The sequence below is a fragment of the Euprymna scolopes genome, chromosome 10, assembly GCF_053919585.1.
Source record: "Euprymna scolopes isolate OS-2025 chromosome 10, ASM5391958v1, whole genome shotgun sequence".
Classification (NCBI taxonomy): domain Eukaryota; kingdom Metazoa; phylum Mollusca; class Cephalopoda; order Sepiida; family Sepiolidae; genus Euprymna; species Euprymna scolopes.
Window position 1 is genome coordinate 74,485,041 of NC_136491.1, and position 26,406 is coordinate 74,511,446.

The following is a 26,406-nucleotide window of genomic DNA, read 5'->3' on the forward strand; positions in this document are numbered from 1 at the left end:
CTTTCTCTCTAGGAAATACTTGGGTTGCGTTTTCTATCCGTTGAGGGATATTTATTCTAGGGAGTGTGTTAGCTATAAAGCCATTCATATAAATAGCTTCGGTTTAAAATAATTCTCAAAACGTCAAGTGCACCTAATGATTTAATAATTAGCGTTTTTTTTATATCGATATTTACACAAGCCACGTGAATAAATGATTAATAGAGCCTATTAATTGAATATTTTTGTTGCTTATGGAGTTTTTTTAGACTTTGAAATAAAGACCGACAAGCGACTCATTGCAAAGTCTGTAAATTCAGTTTTTATCATGACAGCCTCCACCCGTAAAACGAAAACGGTAGACATTGAAATTAACAATATTTCAAAAATAAACTTTTATAATATATATATATATATATATATATATATATATATATATATATATATATATATAAGTATGTGTGTGTTTGTGTGTGTGAGTACATAATCTTATTATTCATCGAGAGAAGACCGCAATATTTCTTGCATCAAAGTTACCCATATCAACATACAGTAATACCACATCAATATACAACCTACATGTTTTAGAGATCAAATAGTTGTTTATATATAAGAATTTAAAATTAGTGAAAATATTTCTATAAAAACAAAAAGAATGGTATTTGTGCAGATTTTGTACCAGACGTCTACTCAGATTTGTGCAGAGCATGATTCCAACCGTCGAATCATGCCGAGCGTCGCCGATGATCAAATTTAACAACAAGACAAAACAGTAAATATAATACAATACAGTAAAATAAATGGAAAAAATAAAAAGTAAAAGCCAAATAAAAAAATACGAACAACCGTAATTCTGTTTTATTATTTATGCAATGTTTTATGGCAAACATTTGGTATTTGGAGTAGGTGGGGAAATATACTGCAATTATTTTTTTTTGTATTGTTTGTTTTCATTTTTAATACGTAATATTTAGCGAACAAGCGTATTTATTTTCCGAACTAAATGTATTTTTGGTCTTTCAAAGGTTATAAAAATCCATAGAAACATTTTTATTTTAAAGTGTTCTTTTTTCTAATATTATTTTTTCGAAGCAGTTGTACAAAGTTCAACTGTAAAAATTTTTTTCGTTTTTTTTTTCCCAAAGAACATTGTAAGAAAATGTTTGTGCATACGACGCTTACGCAGGCTCTTTTTCTAATGATGTTTTTTTAAAATTTTATTTTATTTGTTTTACACGGTGGTCAATGTAATAATACGTGTTTTTGGGATGTGATTAATTTCTTATTTTGACAAAAGCAAAGCAACTACTTCTTTAGGCGTCTGCAGTTGTTTGTCTGATATTAGTAAATTCATAGGGTTGTTAGTTTCCATGCTTTCCATGAAACATTTAATTTTATTCTTGTGTTTTCTTGTTTGGATTTTTTTCTCTTCCGATATTTATCTGAAAACCGTCTGCTCGTTGTTATGCATTGTGATTGACTGATCGGCATCTTACGTAATAGTACAAGAAAACCCGAGCGATAGCCGTCATGTCCTGGAGTCGAACAGACGCTTAGATACTGCCGGTTCAGAATTTGTACAAGTTCTAATAATAATAATAATAATAATAATAATAATAATAATAATATATATATATATATATATATATATATATATACTTAATTGATTGTTAGAAAATTATGTTTTTTCAACCTTTAAGCAGTTTGATATTTGAGATTTTATCCATTACATATTTAGTTAAAATATCTGTTTCTCTTAAGCCGGATTATTTTTAACGGATTTATGATATTTTGTGTTCCGGATTGAGCTTTATAGCTTGGTATCTGGTTTGTATTTATTTTAATTTTTTAATATTATTCATAACATTCCTTCAAAAACGCACCCGTACTTGTAGGTCAATAACTGAACTCGAATTCTAATCTTTTTATTAAACGCTCGTGTTGTACACAATTTTGCCCTATTTTTCATTCGGCCTTCAAGTTTAATTTGTTTATTAATATACTACTAATTTTTGTTCATAAATGCCTATTTCGTGTACTGCAAAATGAAATACCCCCCCCCCCAAAAAAAAATTAATATAATATTTCGACTTACATTCGGCTTCGGCAATCAATTATAATATATATATATATATATATATATATATATATATATATATATATATATATATATATATATATATGTGTGTGTGTGTGTGTGTGTATGTATATATATATGTATATATATATATATATGTATATTAATGATTATTTACTATAATAGTTATTAAATATCTACATACACACATCCATACTGATAAATACTACGAGTTGGAATATTGGGCCACGAGAAAAGCGCGGATATAAAGTATACGTACAACAGAGATAATGGCTGGTTATCCAAATACACAAGGATAAAGAATACTTGCATAAAATATAGCACATGAAAAATATCACAAACAGAAATATTATGATTCAAGGGCAAAAATATTCCCATACATATATGTGGAAAGGTATGTATGGAATTACACGGAACATTTACTAGATCGATTAAACATAGAAGGATTCGATAAAAAAGTTGGAAAATATTTTACGCAAATGTAAAAATTAATGAACTCTGGGGTCAAACACAAAAAACAATCTAAACATGCAATCTAATCCTTACCCTACCTTAATCTGCAAACAGATTCTGCATCTCTAACCAATCAATCACAATCATATATCTACATCTACTAAAATTAGCAACCTATCTATCTATCTATCTATCTATCTTTATATATATATATATCATCATCATCATCGGCGGTCACTCGTGTCCGAGTAAGACTGTCCTCCGTTGTGGCTTCTGTGGGTCCTCAGGTGAGCATAGAGCCCAATCCTAGACCCAATTTGTCTTGTGCAATTTGGGCAGATAAAGGTAGTGGTGGTGGGGTGGGGTTGGGTGTGTCTAGTTAATAATCTGTCCTTTCTGTGCTTGCGTTTATCCTCAGCAGCTTGATTTAGGTCACTACTATAAAGCGCAGCACCTTTGTGGACAGCGCTCCTCCATGCCAACCTGCTCCCAGCCACGTCCTCCCATGTCTCAAGGTCCATGTGAAACCGCTTTAGATTTGCTTTGATGTTGTCCTTATACCTCATCTTTTGGCCACCCTGGGCACGCTTTCCCTCAACAAGCTGAGAGTAGAAAATCTGTTTTGGGAGGCGGAGATCCGGCATTCGGACAACATGACCAGTCCATCTGAGCTGGCGTTGAGCAACAGTAGCGGTGATAGTGGGAATGTCAGCCTCACTCAGGACGCTGGTGTTGGTGCGTCGGTCCTTCCAACTAATTCTGAGGATTTTTCGGGGGCATCTTTGGTGGTACGTCTCCAGGGGTTTTACGTGCCTCCTGTATGTGGTCCAGGTCTCCGATCCATAGAGAAGAGTGGGCAGCAAGACAGCTTTATATACCATGATTTTGGTCTTTGCCAGAAGGTCACGGTTCTCAAATACTCTCTTCCTTAGCCTTGAGAAAGCCCCACTGGCACAGCTGAGACGGTGTTGTATTTCATCATCTATGTTGGCTTTTGATGATAGGATGCTGCCTAGGTATGGGAAGTGGTCCACATTTTCCAGTCTAGCGTTGTCAATGGAGATGTTTGGGGGTGAGACTGGAGTACTGTTTGGTGGTGATTGATGGAGGATTTGTTTTTTTTTATATTAATTGTTAGTCCTAGCTGTTTGTACGCCCTCGTGAAGACAACCAGTGTACACTGTAGGTCCTCTTCTGAGAGGGCTACAAGGGCGTTATCGTCTGCATACTGTAGCTCCATAATGGATATGGTGTTCGTTCGACCTTTGGCCCTAAATCTGTTGATGTTAAAAAGTCGCCCGTCAGTTCTGTACATAATCCGAACTCCATGGGGAAGATGTTTGTCCGTGAGACGGAGGATAGCAGTAATGAAGATGGAGAACAGGGTTGGGGCAATGACACATCCCTGTTTCACTCCCGTGTCAACCCTGAAGGGCTCTGTTTCATCTCCACTACTACTGAGGACTGTAGCTGACATATTGTCATGTAGCAGTCTCAGTACCCGAATGTACCTCTCTGGGCATCCAAACCTTGCAAGAACCAGCCAAAGGGCTTGACGGTTCACAGAGTCAAAGGCTTTAGTAAGGTCTATAAAAGCCATGTATAATGGTAAATTTTTCTCCCTGCACTTTTCTTGGAGTTGACGAGCAGTGAAGATCATGTCCATCGTGCCTCTATTTGGTCGAAAACCACTTTGGGACTCGGGAAGGATGGTTTCTGCAAGGGGTGTAAGCCTGTTGGCCAAAACCCGAGCTAGGGCTTTCCCTGTGGTAGAGAGGAGAGAAATGCCCCGGTAGTTCCCACAGTTTGCCTTGTCTCCCTTCTTAAAGATGGAGACAACTAGGGCATCTCTAAGTTGTGCAGGGATTTTCTCTTGCTCCCATATTTTGAGCAGGAGGGCATGGATGTGTCTGAGAAGATCAGGCCAACCTTTCTTCAGGATTTCTGCTGGGATGCCGTCAGAACCAGCCGCCTTATTGTTTTTCATCTTCTTAATTGCATCCCGCACCTCTTCCAGACTGGGTGGTTCTCCCATGCTCTCAATTATGGGCTGTTGAGGGAGTTTTTCAAGGGCCTCCATCTCTGGAGTGGTGTCCCTGTTCAGAAGATCCTCGTAATGCTCTTTCCATCTATTTGTTATTTCTCCCTTTCCTTTCAGCAGCGTGAGCCCATCCTTAGACCGAAAGTAGGTCAGAGAACGGTAGCTGGGGCCGTATACCACTTTTGTGGCTTCAAAGAATCTTCTGGTGTCCCCAGAGTCAGCAAACTGCTGGATCTCCTGAGCCTTCTTCATCCACCAGAGGGTCTTCAGCTTCCTGACTGTCGATTGGACAGCCGCTTTAGCCTTGGCATGGGCAGCTCTTTTAACCTTGCAATTGATGTTATTCTGCCAGGTGATAAAAGTTTGCCTCCTGGTGTCTATAAGCTGTTGGATTTCGGTATCGGTTTCATCGTACCAATCCTGATGTTACCGCTTTTTCTGCCCTAGGATGCTTATACTGGAGTCCATGATGGCAGAAGACAGCTTGTCCCGGTGCTCTTCAGCGTCATGCGGATACTGCTTGGGCAGGTCCGCACTAAGAGCCGCCTGGAGGTGTTGTTGGTAGGTGATATCGCCCAGCTGCTCGATGTTGAGCTTTGGTCGGCTCTGTCTTTTTTGCATCCTTTGCTTCCGCATTAAATGGATAGACATGATGGAGCGAATAAGACGGTGGTCGGTCCAACAATTGTCTGTACTGGTCATTGCCCTGGTGTTCAGCACATCACAGCGGTCTTTGGCACGGAAATGACATAGTCAATGAGGTGCCTGATTTTACTTCGAGGGTGCATCCATGATGTTTTGAATGCGTTTTTTTTGTCGGAAAAGTGTGTTCGTGATGATCAGGTTATGTTCTGAGCACTTTGTCAGTAGGAGTGTACCATTTGAGTTAATGTTCCCAACTCCTTCTCTTCCAAGCGTTCCTCTCCAGTGCTGATGGTCTCGTCCCACTCTAGCATTGAAATCCCCAAGTAGGATTATCTTGTCCCCCTTGGGGGCCCCGGATAAAATGGTGTCAAGGTCAGCATAAAAGGTCTCCTTTATTTCATCATGTGCATCAAGTGTTGGAGCATACGCACTAATCACAGTGGCCATTTGGCTGCCCGCAAGCATCAGGCGCATGGTCATTAGCCGTTCATTGATGCCAACAGGGGGCTCATTGAGGTGGCGGATATATGTATATGTATATGTATATATGTGTGTGTATATCATAATTTAGTAATATCAATTTTAAGATGTGAAAAGGTTTAATTTCAAGTCTAGAATTTTTTATTATATGCAAGGCAAAGAATACATTTCAATAAGTATAATTACTTAACCTATAGGTTTTCGATGTTTAACCATTTCTCAGTGGACAAAATATTAGCAAATATTATTATGGTTTACACTTAATTTGCTGAATGTAAACATAGAAAATTATGATTAAAAGTTTTAAAGTGTTTAAATCATAAAGTAATGGAAATTATATATTAGTTCAGAATGAAAAGGATATTGAACTTCATATTCAAATTGAATGGTAAATCCTGATGTGAGAGTTTTTGGTAGCAGGGAATAAAATGGTCATTTACCTCCCTGGTACCAAATACTCTCGGCTCAAATAAATATTTATTGATCGAAATAAGCATCATCATAACTAATATATATTTTTCAACGCAAAACAATTTTATTTATGCCAGTAACGTACACATATTGTGTTCTAGTGGCGGTGAAGTTGCTGAAGGCGTTTGTGATATCGCTTAAGTTTTGCGGATGAGACAGAGTTTCGTAACCCAATTTGTTTAACTTCTGCAGGGTCGGTTTAACAACGTGCCGTTGAGGATTGTCGTGGAGAGGAATTGGGTCTTTTCTGTTAACTAATGCTTGGTGTTTGTCGAAGTTCCTATTGCATTTCATTCATTTCTATCAGTACTTCTCCGCCGTGATGGTGGTTTCGCCTGCATTTAAAAAACTGAAATGGATGAGACTGGTCCTAGATTACCCACAGTCAGCATGATATTTTTTTATGTAACTCTGGCTTCAGAAGTGCCCTGGAGCTTCCGCTGCGTCTAACCGCTGAGCTGAGCTTCGCCGGCTGTCGTAAAGAACCCACTATTAATCGCACATCAAAACGGGTCGTTCTGTTGCATAAAAGAAAGTAAGATAACACTTTATACCGGCGTTTCTTTTTATTGCCGTTCAATTAGTGAGGCCTCCATTTATAAAGTTTTTTGCCTTTAGATTCTCTCTTAAGTATTTGGAAATCGTCGTATACGTTACATCTAATTCAGAAGCAAGTCCTCGATCAGTTTTGCGTGGATTGACTTCGTCTAAGTCTCTTAATTGATCGTTGCAAACATTCGATGGCCGACCATTACGCTCATCATATTCAAAACTCATCACCGCCACGAAATTTCTTAAACAACAATGTTGCTGTGTGTTCAAGAGTAGTTCCTGGGTCAAACGTTTCGATGATATCGCGAGCTGTCTCAGCAGTTTTTCGGCCTAGCTTGAATGAAATAAAGAAAATTGTACGAATTTGCTTTATTTCCGTATTGTATTAAACATTCTCTAAAGAAGATATAATTGTTTTACAGCGATTGTAATTTAAACGCTTAGATAGAGCGAAAAACGGTTTTTAAAATCATCTATAAATAAAAAAGGTATTATAATGAAAACTTATCTGAAAACACTTAATTTGAAATAAAAATTAAAAATTCGGTTAGAACATTCGCGTCAATCTAATAGAAACATTGACATATTATGCATAAATGCGGCTCAAACTATTTTTAAGTACATCGATCTATTTATGAATATAGTATTTATACTATATGAAATTCAAATTTCTCTCTCTTCTGTCTCACATAACAATAAATTCGCACACGCACAAACACACACATATATGTCGTTGTAGAAAAATAACATTCAACATTTGTAAACAGTAACACAAAAATAAATTTATAAATAAATGGATATAAAACACGAGATGTTCAATCTATTAACAACACGGTTGGGCTCAGTGTCTGTCTTATCGTAAAGAATCACCTTTTAATATATATATATATATATATATATATATATATATACATATATATATATATTTATGCATATATAAATATATATATATATATATATTTATATATATATATTTATTGTCTGTATTTTTTAGATGAGGTGTTTTCATTGATTGTGATTATCGGACTGACTTCCTCATCTTGGTTGTTATAGTCACAACTTTTCGGCCATTTTGCCCTCATCTTGGTTGTTATAGTCACAACGTTTCGGAGGGCAATACGGCCGAAACGTTGTGACTATAACAACCAAGATGAGGAAGTCAGTCCGATAATCTCAATATATATATATATATATATATATATATATATATATACACACACATATATATATATATATATATATATATATATATATCATGGACTCTTACATGGCGTCAACATTTATTACATAATATAAATTTTGAAATACATCTACTAATTACGACTTAAGTATAAAGGGTCTGAAGAAAATATTAAAATTAAGGACGCTTAGCCTAGTTAGTGTTTAATCGCTATGAACTAAATTCAATGCCAATTTGAAATATTCGACTTTTTCACTCGGAGGTCTTTCCCATAATATTTCCCCTAAATATTATTAAAAACCTACAAAGAAATTTAATTTATTCCATATCGATGCAGTGAGTTTTAAATCATCTGGTTAAACTTTCACAAAAATGAATTAAAGTCATATTTTGTATGAATGGCTTCCAAATTCATTTACCGTAGGACAGATTAAAAGCTGAAACACCAAATGTTTATTGGTTCTTATTCATAAAGTACATATGTAATGTGGTCTCTTCATCGCAAATTCACTGAAGAAATACATTTCTGTCCAAAAATAGTTTTCAGTAAAAATTAAAATAGAACGAAAAACAATATTAATGTCCAGCTATTAGATGGATCTGATGAGCTCATAGTATTTCTATTCTTTGTACACACACACACACATACACACACACACACACACACACACACACACACACACATATATATATATATATATATATATATATATATATATATTGTAGTCATCCACATGCATTACTTTTTGCTGTTTCGCAGCTCATCAGTGCGGATAGACAAGCAACTACCTCAAGTCATGAATATATATATATATATATATATATATATATATATATATATATATATATATATATATATATATATATATACAGGGTGTTTCAAAAGTCTTGGGAACATAACGGTTTTTAATAACTCAAAAACTATTAGGAGTTAAAAAATGAAATTGGTACCGTTGGAAACGTTTAAGTTTCAAGTTTTGTGGGGAATCTTCAAACTTGCTCAATATGAGCACCATTCGTCACACGGCAGACATCTAGTCGATAGTCCATTTCCTGCCAAACGCGTTCCAGCCTCTTGACGTCAATGGTTCCCACAACTGCCGTTATTCGTTATTCGTTCGTAAATATCTCTTGGAAGGGGCGGCACATAGACTTGTTGCTTGACAAAACCCCAAAGGAAAAAGTCACACGGGGTAAGATCTGGAGACCTAGGAGGCCAGGGCACGAGAACGTCATCACCTCGCCCAGATCTCCCAATCCATCTACCAGGCAGCCTTGTGTTAAGAAACTGCCTTACTCTAAGTCTCCAGTGTGGTGATGCACCATCTTGTTGAAAAATGAAGTCATCAGATTCTGCTTCTTCCAACTGAGCCATTAACCAGTCTTCCATCATGTTGAGATAGGATTCACCAGTGATAGTTGCCTCTTCAAAGAAGAACGGTCCATAGACACTTTTCTTGGAAATTGCACAAAACACGTTCACTTTTGGTGAATCTCGCTCGTGCTCAAGAAGTTCATGAGGATTCTCAGCACCCCATATGCGAGTGCTACGCTTGTTAACTTTGCCATTCAGATGGAAGGTTGCCTCATCGCTAAAAACAAGCCGGTCATCAAAGCCGTTATCTTCCAACTTCTCTTGCATTACAATGCAAAAGTCACGGCGAAGTGGCTTATCAGTGTCCTTCAACTTTTGGACCAACTTGAGCTTGTAAGGTACCATTTGCAGTCGTTTACTTAAGACACGCCAGACAGTTGCTGGAGCAAGCTGAAGTTCCCTGCTGGCTCTTCTCACTGATTTACGGTGGCTCCGCTGAAAGGCTGCCCGGACTTGCTCAACTGCAGCTTCTGAAGTTGAAGGGCGACCTGTTCGCTTACTTGGGCACAAACACCCATCTTTCACAAATTTAGCATGCCATCTGACAATGGGTTTCCTTTCAGGGACTTCTTTTTTAAATTTCCTGCGAAACGCACGCTGAACACATGTCCACGATTCAGTCTTTGCAAATTGGAGGACGCAAAACGCCTTGTCTTGTTTAGAGAACGCCATTACTGCACATGGAAAGATAAGACGAAAATCATTAGTATGACCAAAAACTTGATTAAGCAAGCTTTAAAATGACACCAGTTTCATTTTTCTACCTGGAATAGTTCATGAGATATACGAATTTGTAATGTTCCCAAGACTTTTGAAACACCCTGTATATATATATATATATGCGCATGTGTGTGTGTGTGTGTTTATAGGTTGCGATCTATAAATTGACAGTTCTACTTTTATTTAGTTGCAAGTTTGCTAACTTTGTTACTTTGGGTTCAGCTGGGTTTAGCAATGAATCATGAAGAGACTGACACCCGAGCCGCATTTGCTAATTGTTCAAATGTATTTTGAAGATCACTGGTCAATTGGAGCAACGCATTGTACATTACATGAGTTTTATTGGTCTCATAACTGCTAGCACAACGATTAATTAAAAAAAACTGTGAATCGTTTTTGCACTAAGTTCACTCTAAATGACTATACAAATCTCTTGAGACGTCGACCAGTGCGAACATAACAAGCGATTACCGCTTTACAACCTAGTGCTGATGATACTGAAAATGTGTCAGTTCATCAATGTGCTACACAATTATAGCTCTTCCCGTCGACTTTATTGAACATTTGGTGTAAAGATCTTTATTTTTGTGCATACAGATTTCGAGTTGAAGCCAAATATTTACGCCATATGATTGGTACCTTGTGATTGATTCACAATTTCCTTTCAAAGTATATTTCATGTAATGAAGCATGATGTTGGTCAAATGGCAATGTCAATAAACAGAATTGCCGAATCTGAAGCGATAGTAATCACAATCTATGGTTCAATCATCATTACATCTAGTAAAAGTCACTGTCTTGTGTGCTTTATGGGCTGGTGTAATGTATGTCTTCAAAAGTAATGACAGGCAGAATGTGACAACGGTGCACGATACAGAAAATATGATTAGGAATTCCTCAACTGAAAGACATTAATGTCTCAGATGTGCGGTTTCAACAGGAAAAAAACACATACCACACAGCTCACGATGCGAACAACATACTGAGAGAAACATTTGATGAACGTATAATTTCATGAAATGAACCTTGCAACTGACAACATCGTTCTCGTATCTAAACTAATAAACCAGGCATAATTGACTTCGATTGAATACATTCGATGCCTTATTGACGAAATACGGCCTAATTTAATGCGTATAGTTTGTGGCCTCTAGAGTATGCCGTATACGGGCGAACTGTTGCGGCTATATGTAGAACATTGTATTTAATTTATAAATGCCAAGAATAATCCGCAGTATAATATGTTTATAATAAATACATTTCCTGTTCTTTTTTTTATTTTAATTTAAAGTTCACCGGCTCTAAACGCACACACACACACACACACACACACACACACACACACACACACACACACACATGAAAAAATAATTATAAGACAATCATAAGCAGATAACCAAAGCTCAATATGTGAGATAGAGCTACATTATTAATGGTAATTCTGTATTATATAATGTAGAATTACAACATTTATTGTTTGACAAACGAGTATAAATAATTTTAAAAGATTTTCCTTAATTCCACGATTATCAATGAATGGCTTATCTCATCGGAGGAAATGTTATTAGCAAAATAGATATGCTTAACTATACATTTTGAATATTAGCACATGAATGTAAAATTGAATTTACAATGAAAGTGTCAAAGTGATATTCCATACTTGAGTGAATAAATATACAAAAACAGTTATAAAATGCAAAGCAATGAATTCTAGTTTATTCGGAATTAATTGACGCTTTTGATGCATCTTCCAGAATGGAAGATTAAATGGTTAAAATTCAAGTCATGCATATATGCTAATCCATTTTTTTCAATGTGGTAGAATCATTTGAAAATCCTATAAATTACTCGATATTGGCGCAGGCGAAATACTGAAATAAATTAACGTAAAATAGTTTTATGCACTATTTGTCACTAAATGTTTTTTTATAATTAATTTATAGTAGATTAATATATATGTTTCTTTTATTATAGTTATTAAAAGTGTTTAAATTATGATACAATGTTGCATAAACTAAAACATGGGAAGAAATTCTCAAATGCTCTCGTCGGTGATTTATGTACACATTTTCTCTTAGCACTATCTTGGTCGTAAACGACCGTTTTTGGTCGAACTTAAGGAGGAAGGGGAAAAATACAGCGATGAGAACAAAGTGATGGGGAATATTAAGAGTTTTCTGATACAGGGTTTAGAAGCAGGAGCGGAATATTGGCACTGGCTATGATTAAACTAGACGCATAAAAGTGGGTATATATATATATATATATATATATATATATATATATATATATATATATATATATACTTGTATATACTGAAGTTTGAAATAGCTGAAAGGAGTGCTACATATACGCGTTTTAAGTAGTACTGACACTTTACAAGTTTAGAACTTTGTAAGCAGATACGTGGAAGTTTTTCATTATATATTTGCCTGCATTTTAAGTACTTTAAAATACTCAAGCATGCAGCTCATTTTACCTTCGCTGTATTTTCACGAAATTGAATATATTCACTAATAAACAAGAATAGTAACCTACCTAATATCCTTAATAATGTTGATCGCCATGTTACTTTAGAAAACACGATCCAAACCAATCTATTACGAAGTAGTAAACCCGCTACTAACTTTAATATAGCTTCCCACAATAGCAATAGGACTTAGGCGAATTTACAATCTCATGCTTAAATTGACGCAAAATCTACATTAACTAAAGTAAGAATCTCTTACCATATGCATTCTTTTAATAACGAAAACACTAATAATAATAATAATAATAATAATAATAATAATAATAATAATAATAATAACAATAATAATAATAAAGAGCCGAGAAGGGTCAAGAAGGCCTGAAAGACCGAGGAGAGAGCGCTGGCCAGACCTCGGCTGGACAAGCGCGAAGAGAACTGGGACCTTGGGGAGGTTAAGTGCCACTCAAATTCCAGTATAAACCAATAGTTACTGCCAGCGAGAAATCAATGGTGAGAGGCTGTTGCGACGATAAAAATTAATTAGCAAATGCTATCGAAGGAGGTGGAGAGAGCTGGACGTCTAGGAAGACTTGTTATCAGTCAGCTTCCAGAGTACACCACAGGTTTCCAATCAGATCGTTTTTGACTTGAGCGCAAGCTCCATGTGAGCCAATAATAATAATAATAATAATAATAATAATAATAATAATAATAATAATAATAATAATAATAATAATATTCTAACAATCTTAATCAGCAAATTATCTCTAAAAAATTACCTTTCTAAATTTTGTAGGCTATACTCCAAAAATATAAAGTGTACAGTCCAAGCTCTAAATTCTGTGATCTTTGCAACCCAGAGAAAATGAAGATAATTATAAGTTAGGTATGGAAGTTATGGCAAAATTTTAATTTTAATTTAAAAATAATGTATTTTTAAATAAATTATCGTTATACTACCATTACTTTATATATCGTTTTAAAGGGCGTTTTTCGCTCTGTCTAATCATTTAATTTATTATCGTTATAACACACGTAGATTTTTTTCAGGTCGTTATAAAAAAGATTTTAAAATATAGAAAATTCGCACAATTTTCTAATTTTAATTCCAGAAAGGCCGAAAACCTGCTGGAACAGATCGCGATATCAACGAAACTTTTTACCCAGGAATCACGCCTGAACGTACAAAACCACTGGGTTAAGAAATTTCGTAATGACGACGATAATCTTGATAATAATGAGCGAAGTTGTCGACGTATTAAAAGCCTTAGTTTAAGTCAATCCACGCACAACTGTTCGAAAACTTGCTTCTAAATTAGACGTAACGTATACGACGATCTCCAACCACTTGAGAGAGATTGAAAAGACAAACAAAACTTGTTAAATAGGTGCCCCACAAATTGAACGACAATGAAAAGAAACGTCATTATGAAGTGTCATCCTCGATATTTTTTTACGAAACAAGAACACCCCTTTTCTCGACCGGTTTGTAGTTTGCGATAAAAGTTGATTCTTTAAGACAACAGACGACGCTCAGCTCAGAGGTTTGACGCTGACGATACTCTACAGAACTTTCCGAAGCCAAAGTTGTACCAAAAGAATTCTTTGTTGACTATTTAATGGTCTGCGACCGGTCTACTCCATTGTAGTTTTTTTTAATGTAGGCGAAACCATTATATCGAAGAAATACTGTAAACAAATGGATAAAATGCACCAGAAATCCGACAACAACACCCAGCATTAGCTAACAGAAAATGCACTATTCGGGTCCACGGAAATTCTCGACTACAGAAGTTGAACGAATTGGGCTATGAAATTCTGTGTCGTCAGCCATACCCTCCAGACCTCTCACCAACGGACTACCCCGTTTCGAAGCATTTCGACAACTGCCTGCGTAAGAATGGCTTCTAACACCAAAACACCGTTAGCGACTTCATCGTTATCAGAAAGCAAGAGTTCTACGTTACTGACATTAATGTGTTGATAATGATGGTGCTTATTTCAATTAATAACCTTTTCTTTAGCCGAGATATGTTCACATGAATTAAAAAATTAAAACCCGCAAAAATGTTCTTGTCTACCTCATACACTCACTCAAGGTGGAAATGTAATTAATTAAAAATATACAATATTCACGATGCGAACATATGAAAAATTTTAGTACAACAATTTGAAATCACTTCCGTCTAATTTGTATAATATCAACCTTAATATAATTATGTATAATACTGTTTCCTATTAAAAAACATTATTTACACATTCAAACTTCATAGATTCTAAAATTTGGCATTTAAATCCTAATCTGTGGCTAAATCCTCTCACTTCTATTTGAGATATGCACATCTACAGCTTTACAGCTTACTTTTACTATTTAAGAATTATTTTTCATAACCTTATATAAGCTAACGTTTACTTAGTTTCGAACTCATTACTGCAATACAAACAATATTCTGTTGTACCTTAAAGCTCTCTAGATACGTGTTTATTATTTTGCATAACTAATTGTTGAACCTTATCCTTAACGCACGAATGAATGTTGTATATAATAGCTAATATATCACCGTTATAGTAAATCTCTTGTTCTCTAAATTAGACCTCAATTACAATGTTTTTTAATCATCACCTACATTTCCTTCCATTGATTCACTTAATAGTGAATAACTTAAAAAATTTGAATACGTATAAATGTTCAAAGTCAAAACGTTTATGAGTAGATACATAGAAATAATCTGATCAGCATTCGCTTCTTTTTCATACCAATCTTGAATTATAATATTATCATAGAATTTGACCCATTTATAAAACTATGTTAGTTAAATAATATTCAATCCTATTTTAAATCCTAAAATTCAATTTGAAATACGATAACTAAAATTAATCTTGCTATTCTAATATAATTGTTAATTAGTTAAATTTTTGACACCAACATTTTAGAAAGCATGCTTGAACATTTTAAATTATACAAAATGCGAACATATCGAATGAAAAACTTCCACCTATCTTCTTACGAAAGTCAGAACTTTTAAAGTGTCGGTATTACTTTAGACACGTATACGTAGCACTTCCGTTAGCTTTTCCAAATTTCAGTCAATACGACTATATATGTATCCCCACTTTTATTCGTCTGGTTTATATTCTCCTTAAAGTATAGTAATGACCGATTTCCCGTTCAGCTTCTAAACTCTGTATTACAGAACTTCTTACCTTCTCTATCCCCCTGTTTGTATCTGCATACTTCTCAGCTCTTTCCCTTTTAAATCCTTACTTCGACTAGATACGGTCAAATTGGTTTATACTCAAATATATTTTTAGACCAAATAAGATTGCATTTGTACTTAAACCATCAACGAGAGCAATTGAGACTTGCTTCCCATGTTTAGTTTATCCAACATTATATTATACTTTAAACACTTTTTATAACTTTTTAGAAGAAAAATATATTTTAATCTATAATATAAATCTCACCTCTCACTTTAAATGTATCTATGTATGTATCTTTGTATTTCCGACTAAATCTTTTGATGGAGGCAACGGATTTTCACAAGATCGGTATAGTTTTGAAGCACGACCATTCGGACGACAAATATCGAAAAATTCGTTATAAACATTAATTCCTTCACCCTCAAGTGGACACTTTTTTAGAAGGAGGGGTCGCTTTTTCACCAATATTTTCGAAAGTCATCCTGTTTTTCGATTGACTAGCCTTAATTTAAACCTTCGCCACTTACGTTTTGGTGATGTACGCAACAGCAAAGGCGTCACTTTTTTCACGTTCCTTTCCTCCTACGCGGTACGGGTTCGATCACTTTGCCTACTACCACTTTTTTTGCTCAACAAACACCTTCAAATATCTGGGCAACACTGGCAACCCAGGCTGGCTTGATATAAATTAAGTATAGAAAGAAATTTATGAGAAAATAGTAAATAAAAAATTGCTTTTCAGTTAATTCATTCCAGTATTTTACCTGCAGAAATATCGAGTTATTCATAAAATTTTTCAAAGGATTCTATTACATTAAAAATAATGGATTGCCACATATGCATGACTTGGACTTCAACCGTGTTTTCTGGAATATGCATCAAAAGCCGCAATTTATTCTGTTATTTACCACTGTTAAGTGCTTTTAATTTTGCAACTAATCTTGCATCCTCATTCACTCAACTATGGAGTATCTTTGTTTACACGAACATTTTAAATCTAATTTTCGATTAACGTGATAACAAGCAAAACTTGTAAAACAACCCACATCTGTTTCATAATATTTCCTCTGATGAGAAAAGTCATCGAGCTATTAAGAAAAAAATACTTAAAAAATTAATTTACGCCTTTGTGAAAAAATAAATTTTGTTGTAATTCTTCATAATATAAAATTATATACACATTACACTGTATATATATATATATATATATATATATATATATATATATATGTGTGTGTGTGTGTGTGTGTGTGTGTGTGCGTTTTATTCTTTTATTACTGTTTTATCTGTTAATAATAAAAAATTAAATTAAAAAATAAAACACATATTTGCTCTGCAATAGTATTGAGCACTCTTTTCACGTTTTTACTAATTACCAGTTTTACTATATATATACATATATATACACACACACATATATATATATATAATATCATCCATATACACATAGCCATATTTATATAATGTTATACGCGACTATTTTTTTTTACTTTTCATCCCCAATTCACATGTATAACTTTATTTAATAAAAAATAAATGTTGCTACTAATTTAATTACGTTTTCTTTCATATTTTATTGAAAAGGTTACTTCAGAATTACTTTTTATCGAAAACGTTTCCCTATCGGAATAGTTTGCATTGTTTTATGATCGCTTTTCTGTACATAAAGCGATAGTATTGATGGCTTAATCTTTTTTATTTATTTCTGATCGTAGAAACGTCTACATACAATTGAAAATAATTATTTTCCACCTGAAAATATACATTAACCTCTCCCAACACACACACGCATATCACAAATATGCGTACAAATTACTTCATGTAGACGACAATTGAAACGCAAACAATGGCGTCGTCTATTGTCAAAAGGACTTAACGTTTCTATTATGTTCCAATATGAACCGACTAAATCTCTGTATTAGCATTATACCAAAGTAATGCAAATAATTCTCATAGAGATGTGTTATATTGTTTACCTCAATGACATTCAAAAACAATTTAATGTATAAGCAGAGTTGTAGAACTACAAAGATTGATGACAATTTTTCTTTTTATCTGATTTTTTAAATAAAAACGTAAAGGAACGAAGCGAGGGTTTTATTAATGACACTTGTAAAAAATTGTTCCACGTTTGACTCCAGTTCGATCCACAGAAGCACTTTGATCAAACACACGTTTTACATTGAAAGTAAATTAAATAACTCATAATGTAAAATCTTATTTCACAATAAGTTAAAATGCCGGTGTGTTTTATAATGTTTTATTCGTATCATGTTCCTCCTTGTGATATTAGCAACAAGAATATACTTCAGTCGTTATAATTGATATCTTACGTCACGGAAAGGTTAATAACTCAAAACTATTCATCTGATAATGCTGAAATTTATCAAGTTAGCCACTGTTATCTGATCCATATGTCAGATTTTGGAAAAATTCGGACTAAAAATCAAATCTCAAAGTTAATATCATATGAATTCTGGATGATATTAGCTGTAATATATGCTAAGTAGTTAAAAAATAAAATAAAAACTGATCCAACGTTAACGTTAAAACCATGACTTTCACACTTCATTATGAGTTAGACCATGTAGGTATGCCAATGGGAACCATACCTGACCTTTATTATTCCTGATATTCATAAATGACATCCTTGATAAAATTGTCTCTGAGATTAGAATATTTGCTAATGACAATGCTTTATACCTGACTCGACAGGAAAACGAATCAACATATATCTATGAAAATGTCTACAATATATTATTCAAAACAACTAGGTACTTGCTGACTGTGGAAAAACGTCGGTTGTTGAATAAGGCTGTGAATGAATGGAAAAACCCAATGCTGCCAAGACTTTGCTTCTATGCTTTTATAACTTCAAGAAACCTCAATCACTATGCTAATGCTGTGTGTACTTCAAGTACTATGTACAAAGTCCTAGGCTCAATATTCCTAGGCTACATGAATTGGAATATATACATTGATGTAAATGTATATTCTGGTGCCAAGAAGGAAGGGTCTCTCTTCTGTACTAGAACGTTACTCACATCTGAGAGTATCCTGTATATCTACAAAACCACTATTCACCCATGCATGGAGTGTCGTTGCCACATCTGGGCTCTCGCATCTCCAACTTGTCTCTCGCACTTAGACAGGGTTCAAAAAGAGTCGCCAACCTATTAGCTCCACATTTGTAATCAAACTCCAAACTCTGTCCCATCATCTAAATGTGGTATTACTGCGCCCATTTTACAAGTATTTTAATGGAATAATCTCTGATGAACTCCAAGCATTTTTACTACTTCAGCGTAGATACCCCCAACGAACCCAATGAGCAGCAAACTCCCACCCCTACACTGTATAGAACTCTAGATGCTGTAAATATTTCTACTCAAATAGCTTTTCCCCTCAGACTACTAGAAATGACATTCTCTTCCAGGCCCCTGCTTCCTGTAGTGGTATGCAAAAGTTGAAGTGTAATGTGAACAGATAACAAAGTTTCAGACTTCGTATATGGTATCTGTGTATATTTAATCCCAAATAGTAAACCCTTACGACAAAGTGGCTCTGTATCTTATTTGGGGTGAGATGACTGTAAGGAAAAAAAATCGCATTTGCGACTACAGCGTGGAATGATAAAAGTGTTGCCTTAATGAAACAACATTGCAGATTTATTTTAAAACTTTTATTGATAAAATCAATTCAGGTAACTTAATTATGTAGTAGAGCTGACATCTATTCAATGTAGTCACCTTCAACCTCGATCACTGCTTCGATACAGCTCCGGCTAGAGGTCGGCGAATACACGGCGGATGGCGGCGATGATGCTAGCTTTGATGTTGTCGGAGCTTATGTTGGTGATGTTATCATTACGGATTAATTATCGCACATCATCGAAGACAGTGTAGCTTCATGCCTTCTCCATTTTGGGTGTTATCTAACTCGGATGTCTTTACGTCGAAGTCTGGAAATTATATGAAGTTTTCAGTAGGACTCTTTATATAATCTACGAGGATAAGTTATTAACGTTGTGTCACTCATGTAGTATAAAATAAAATCTAGTTAGTATTATCTCTGGCGAGGACTAGACATTAACCTACAAAAGAGTTTTACTTGGAATTGGTTATTAATTAGCAATATTTTCTCTTTTGCTGACAATTTTGGCATAAATTTCAGAACCTTAAATTTACATCGACAGAAACATTTTAGGAAAAACATCCAAGATGAAAAAGTAGTCAAAATAATCTAAATAATATCGAATCAATTTTTTTTTTTTACAGATTGGCCTGACAGGTGTATAAGCTCTCATTCTCGTTTATATATGTACATTTGGAACACGCACGATAGGCGTAAAAAGGGGGTACAGTGAACCATATCTTTTCAATTTATTTTCCCGCAAAATAGAAAAATGTGCGGAACTTCCATAAACATACAAATTCACACGATATTTGTTAATTTTAACAGACGTAAACTCATGTATATTCATGGAACATAATATACATTAGTGCATTAGCTCATTTTAACTGACAAATAGTTAATGTCTGCAGTAAATGTAATCCACGTTAAGGTATTTACAGCTTCTCTTCCAGATTTTCGGATTTAAATCATGTCCAAACGGACTTTTATTTTCTTTTGATGAATTGATTGTTGCTATTTCTTCTGAGGAGTTAAGGGCAAAATAGATTCACTGATTGATATAATAATTAAGTGGTGTATTTTGCGCTACAAAACAGATACTGTCAAGAATTGTAAAAGTCAACTGAATAAAAAAACATAAATTATAAGATGGTCAACATCATGAACTTTGGAATATAGACTTTTGTCATTCATTCACTATATTGCTCTGTAATTACAGTAAGCTTATTAAATAAAAATTGGTAGATATTATAAGGAAATAAAATATATTTCCACACACACACACACGTATATATATATATATATGTGTGTGTGTGTGTGTGTGTGTGTGTGTGTGTGTGTGTGTGTGTGTGTGTGTGTGTGTGTGTGTGCGTTAAAGGGCTTTTCGCTGTCATGTTAGATTTCTTAAATAATAGTTTCTAGGAAGAGGCTTCAGGGCATATAGAATAACATTACACGCATAATTATACGTTCGACGAATTTTATTGTTGACAACGAAATTTAATTAACATTTCCATAAATTGTTATTTCCATATTTATGAGGTAAGATTCTTTGAACAATTCTCAACCTGACATATGAAGGCAGAATGATGATATCAAAATATTCCAGATGAATACATATGAAATAAAATCCACATGACAATATTTAAACCAATTGATAAGTGTGTGGATTGTGGGAATTGTTGAATCGAAAAAAATTATAAACGATTTCATTTCAGTTCGTAGTCTTCGGCAATTTACTTCTAGAAATTCAAACAAGATTGCTGTGCATGCTTATGTTTTAATTATGTTCAATGAGAAAGAGAAAATCATTTCAGATATTCAGTCGGAATAAAAAAAGATGGGTTTATATATCAGAACTGTATATGGGATATAAATATACACCATTATATATTAGACTCCTCCATTTAAAATAAGCAAAAGAAATACTAATTTCATCAGAGTTATACATTGTGCACGCCGGTAATAATTAAGAGAAACACAGTGCTATATATTTAACAAAATGTTTTACAGATATACAGGTTATCATTCTGCAGGTCATAGCTACCACATATCGCTCCCCAATAACGTGTTAAATGTAACGTTTCTCAATTATTGAATATTTGTATTATTCAGATGCTACAGACAACTTTTCTAATATAAAGAGTTATTTTCATAACATTTCAGCCGATATAACCCCCGACCTTATCCGAGTGTATATTAACCAACTCTTGAATTTTTTCCGTCGAACTTGGGAATTTGCACATAATTTTGAACGGAACCTTTTATGCAATCTATGCGGGTGCATGCTTTCGTTTTGTCAGCCATTACTAAGTAAAAGACTTCAATAATACACAATTGTATGTTAAAGTGTCGCCCACCCCGATGATTTAGACTTCGATACACAGAAGAGTGTAACTTACAACAGAATTTTACTAAATACAACATATATCGACGAAAAGGTGTGAAAGTGATACTGACGTTGAGAACAGTAGTCTGAAGAATCAATATATTACGCCACTTGGTAAGTCCTTTATATATATATATATATATATATATATATATATATATATATATATATATATATATATACATATATATATATATATATAGAGAGAGAGAGACACACATACACATATATACATATATAACAACTTATATAATATATGTATATTATTATAGAGAAAAATTCTATATTGGATATTTATTTTTCAACTAGCGGGTAGCGCTCGACCTTGCCCGCTTGTAGACTACGCTTGAATTAATTTTAAATCTATGAATATTTCGTATTAATTATTACAGAGCTAATTTACATTTAACATTATACAGAGCCTAATGTATACGAATGGTTTGAAAATATGAAAAGAAATGAATTCGGTGCCATTAGCTAGAATCGAAACTAAAATTTTAATGCCTCAGCTGTGTTGCTTACGGTTTCAGCTATCGAAGAATCGATACACAGGCTTAAATCCAAACAATTTCAAGCTATGAATAAATTATATTATGTTATATTTATGTACGCGTAATTCATCAATCCAAATAAAGACTTTACTCGATATAAACCATCCTTGGTGTATGATTACGATTTCCTATTAACTGCAATGTTAAGTCACCAGTATATTAAGAGTTTATCGAGTAAATATTTACACACAGACATCCATCCATACACACATACATCTACTGTTTTAATTATATAGATAAAGAAATTCAATATTATTTCTTTTTTCTTATTCGAGATGATCTTTATATATTTTCTGATTCGGAATGATGACACGTTCTCAAATATTTAATTCGAAATAAAGATTATATACACAATTAGCTTGGGTGCCTGACCTTGTCCGGGTGTTAGGACGTGTGTGCTAGGCAAAAAAAAACGTGGTAGTAGGAAGGCATGCTCTAACCCGTGACGCGAACGCGGAAAAAGGTTAAAGAAAATCTGAGATCTTACCGCTACTCCATGACGCGACCGGAAGTTCGGAACGCTAAAATTAGGCAATGTAAATCACACCAATACGATGACTTGCAAAAATTGCTCGCAAAAATACTCTCTGTCTCCCTGTAAAGTCGTCCCAGTTGAAGGTGAAGGAATTAATGTTTTTGGACAATTTTTCGATATTTGTCGTCCGAGACATCAAAACGATTCCGATCTCATGAAAATCAGTTTAAGGCAGACACACAAACATACATATATCCAAACATACATACATACAAACAGTCATACATACATACATACATTTAAACAGACAGGTGAGATTTATATTATCGATGTTACCTTTTTCGTTCTCATTGACGATCTATAATAGACTAATTTTATCTTTTTATACGAAATAAAGATATAATGAGTTTATTCAGAATCGAAATAAAGACAACATTTTTTAGAATCAGAATAAAATCATTATATATGAAATCTCGATGTTAATTAAGAACAGAACCATTACGTATCAGCTCTTTATTTCGTGGAAAAATATGCAATTTGTTCATTATAGGTTTACAATGAGAATGGAAACGATAACATTTTATATAGACTTTTAATTTTGAATTAAATATTCTAATCATTATTCCCAATACTCAAATAGAAATCTATAAGAGATCGTACTTTTAAATAAAAAATAGTGTTATTTCGATCATAACTTTGAACATGAAAATGGTATAAATTCCATATAGGATCCTCAGTTCAAATCAGAAAATCGAACCTTTTTTATAGCAAATCTCGATTTTATACATGTAGAAGGAAGCAAACAATATTTTGATTTTCGATATTTATTTAAAAAATCATCAAAGATTAGATCTTGATTTTGAATGAGAAAAGTAATGCATTAGATATCGGAATTTATATTAAATAAATCTCAAACGTCCGTGTGTGTGTGTGTGTGTGTGTGTGTGTTCATATGTATGCTAAAATATTTTCTCGTTCGCATCGTACAGGTCGCAACGCTGCATTGTTAGAAAGAGCGATCTCCCGGACGAAAATATTGAAAAATTAAAATAAAATCATCGATTATTTCCTGTCGAATATTTCTTTTTTTTTAAGGGGGGGGGGTCAGATAATAACTTTGTTTTCGATACGGTTTGCAAACCATGCATACGCGAATCTTCAGTACGTTCTTTCGTTTAAAAAGGTAAATTTGCGCTTTATAGCATCTATGTTCTCGTGTTGCCATCGATAAAAAGCCTTCAGTTTTTAATTTCAGATATGCTAGTTGGCGGCCGGCACGCGCCATTGATTTACTTTTTTCTTTGCTTACGAAAGTTTGCTTTTCGGTTTTGTTTGCGACTGATTGCACTTACGTCACATTTTGTTACGACCAGGCAACGCCGACTGTTCTCACAATATTTTTACGACCGGAAAACGTCCCCTCCTCCCTAATACTTTTAAATAAATCTGAATTCTGGATAACAAAAGTAATTTCATGTTAATTCTTAGTTTTAAATAAGAAAATAAATCATCTCTGTTTTTACAGAAAAAAATAACGCTTAGTTTTGTTTAAATTATTTTATTTTGTTTTGTTTAATTTCTGTTAATCTGAAGTTGAAATTCAAAATAATAAACGTGGATTAAATTGTCATAAGAAAGTAATAAAAAACAAATATTCAAAGTTGATGAATTTGTCTGTTTGAAAGGAAATCTTTAAGTAATTCGGAATCAACAGATAAAGAACACCTTTGAATTTAGGCAATGATAGGTTTATAATGAAAACTAGGTCTTTGTCATTTTCTATACACACAAAGTGGGAAAATGATGCATGACGTCCGAATAAACAAACTATTTTACTCGACCCCCCAAAAAGAGGAGTACATTTTTAGAAAATATATGGTATAATTACACACCGATTCTTGTTTGATCACAAGAGTTAAATAACGTTTATTCAGTACCAAAGGTGTGACTATTTAGGAATATCAGACGCTGTACGTAGGAGAACGTTGCGAACTCACTAAAAAAAAACTTAACGTTGCCATCTTCCCTGATTAGGATATACAACTGTTAAGTGTTTGTGAATTAAATATTCTTTTGACACTTTCGCTTTTCGGTGTTCAACCTGCCTAGGGTGAATGTCGCTCTCATATTTAAAGCAAAAGAATTGTTTGTTGGTAAATATTTTGTTTTAATAAAATATTTTCACAGTTTATTTGGACGCGAATAATCTTACTTTTATATACGATTTTTATAAAATTAGCTTACGTTCAGCTTTTTACACCATTGTTACAAGTTTGAAAAAAAAGTAGTTCATTCGTTTAAATTGAGTGCTGTATGCGAGCAAACGTATTTCTAATATTTTCGATATTTTAAATCTTGAATATTTGTTCAGCCATTTAACTCCAAGAGATACGTTTCTATAGAAAGCCTACAAAGAACACTAGTTTATTATGATATCTATAGATTACTTGCAAGAAACAAAATGAAAGATTTTTACCATGCACTATAACATTGTTATTATTACTCTTTGTACATCACTGCTATTGCTACTACGACTAGGGTTATTATTACTACACATAATCTGGCTACAACTTGTAATCTATAATATCAATATATATTAGACTTTAGCGACAATGAAAACGTGTTCTATAGCAAATGGGTTACATTATTTAATTAAGCACCTTTTTATCAATAAGTTAATTGTAATTAAAATCAAAATGCATACGAATCCTGTAACATGAACGAGGGTGTCATGTGGTGAATGTAGTAGTTTAACACTCCAATAGAATGTTATTTACTACGAAGTTTAGTAGTAAAAATACTAAATAGTGAGCGTTAAAAGGGATGAAGATAATGGAATTATCAGTTGCAAGATTTAAAAAAACTATTATGAGAATATTGTAAAATTATGAATTATGAAAAGAACCAATTTTTTTAATTATAGAGAGAGTTTATAACGATTAAACAATAACTTCCATCCGACGCAAAGTTTGAATCTAACCATCTGATCCAGATTAATATCATATCAGATAGAGATGGTATTATATGCACCAATGTGACCCTGGCTACAATCTTAATGTCGTCAGAGTGACCGAGTGATCCACACGACCTGAAGCTTTTAAGATCGGGCATTATAATCATCGACAGTTAGATTAACCACCTAGTATTTAACTGAAGTGGATAGGATTAAAGTAGTTGATAGCGTTGAGAAGTAAAAAAGGTTTAGAGAAAAGGGGCTGATTAAGATGAATTTCGCATTATTAGTACACGATGGATGCGGAAGAAAACACTAGGTGTTCAGAGGAAATTTATTGTTATAACTGTGACGCGAAAAAAAAATGAGGAGACGCAGATAGATTACGTTTACATTCTTATTACCTGTGTAATCAACTTCATTGTTCGGGTGTATACAAAATAGCTTATTTACAGGTTTCTATGTATATATGTGCTTGTTTATGCGTCTACGTAAATGTGTGTACGAAAAAGTTTTTAGTGTATATATATATATATATATATATATATATATATATATATATATATATATATATATATATATATATATATATATGATTGTTGAGCTGGATTAAATCCGACGATATGAAATAAAATGGAGGTGGAAGGACCTGGATACTCAACGTTTCGCCCGCATAAATCGGGCGAAACGTTGAGTATCCAGGTCCTTCCACCTCCATTTTATTTCATATATATATATAT

At 33.8% G+C, this 26,406-nt stretch overlaps 1 protein-coding gene across 1 annotated transcript in view; it reads right to left on the reverse strand.

Moving 5' to 3' along the window:
* The window catches only part of LOC145286106 (uncharacterized), a 680,754-nt gene that overhangs the window by 452,971 nt on the left and 201,377 nt on the right, over positions 1-26,406 (reverse strand). The gene's annotated exons all lie outside the window — the stretch shown is intronic.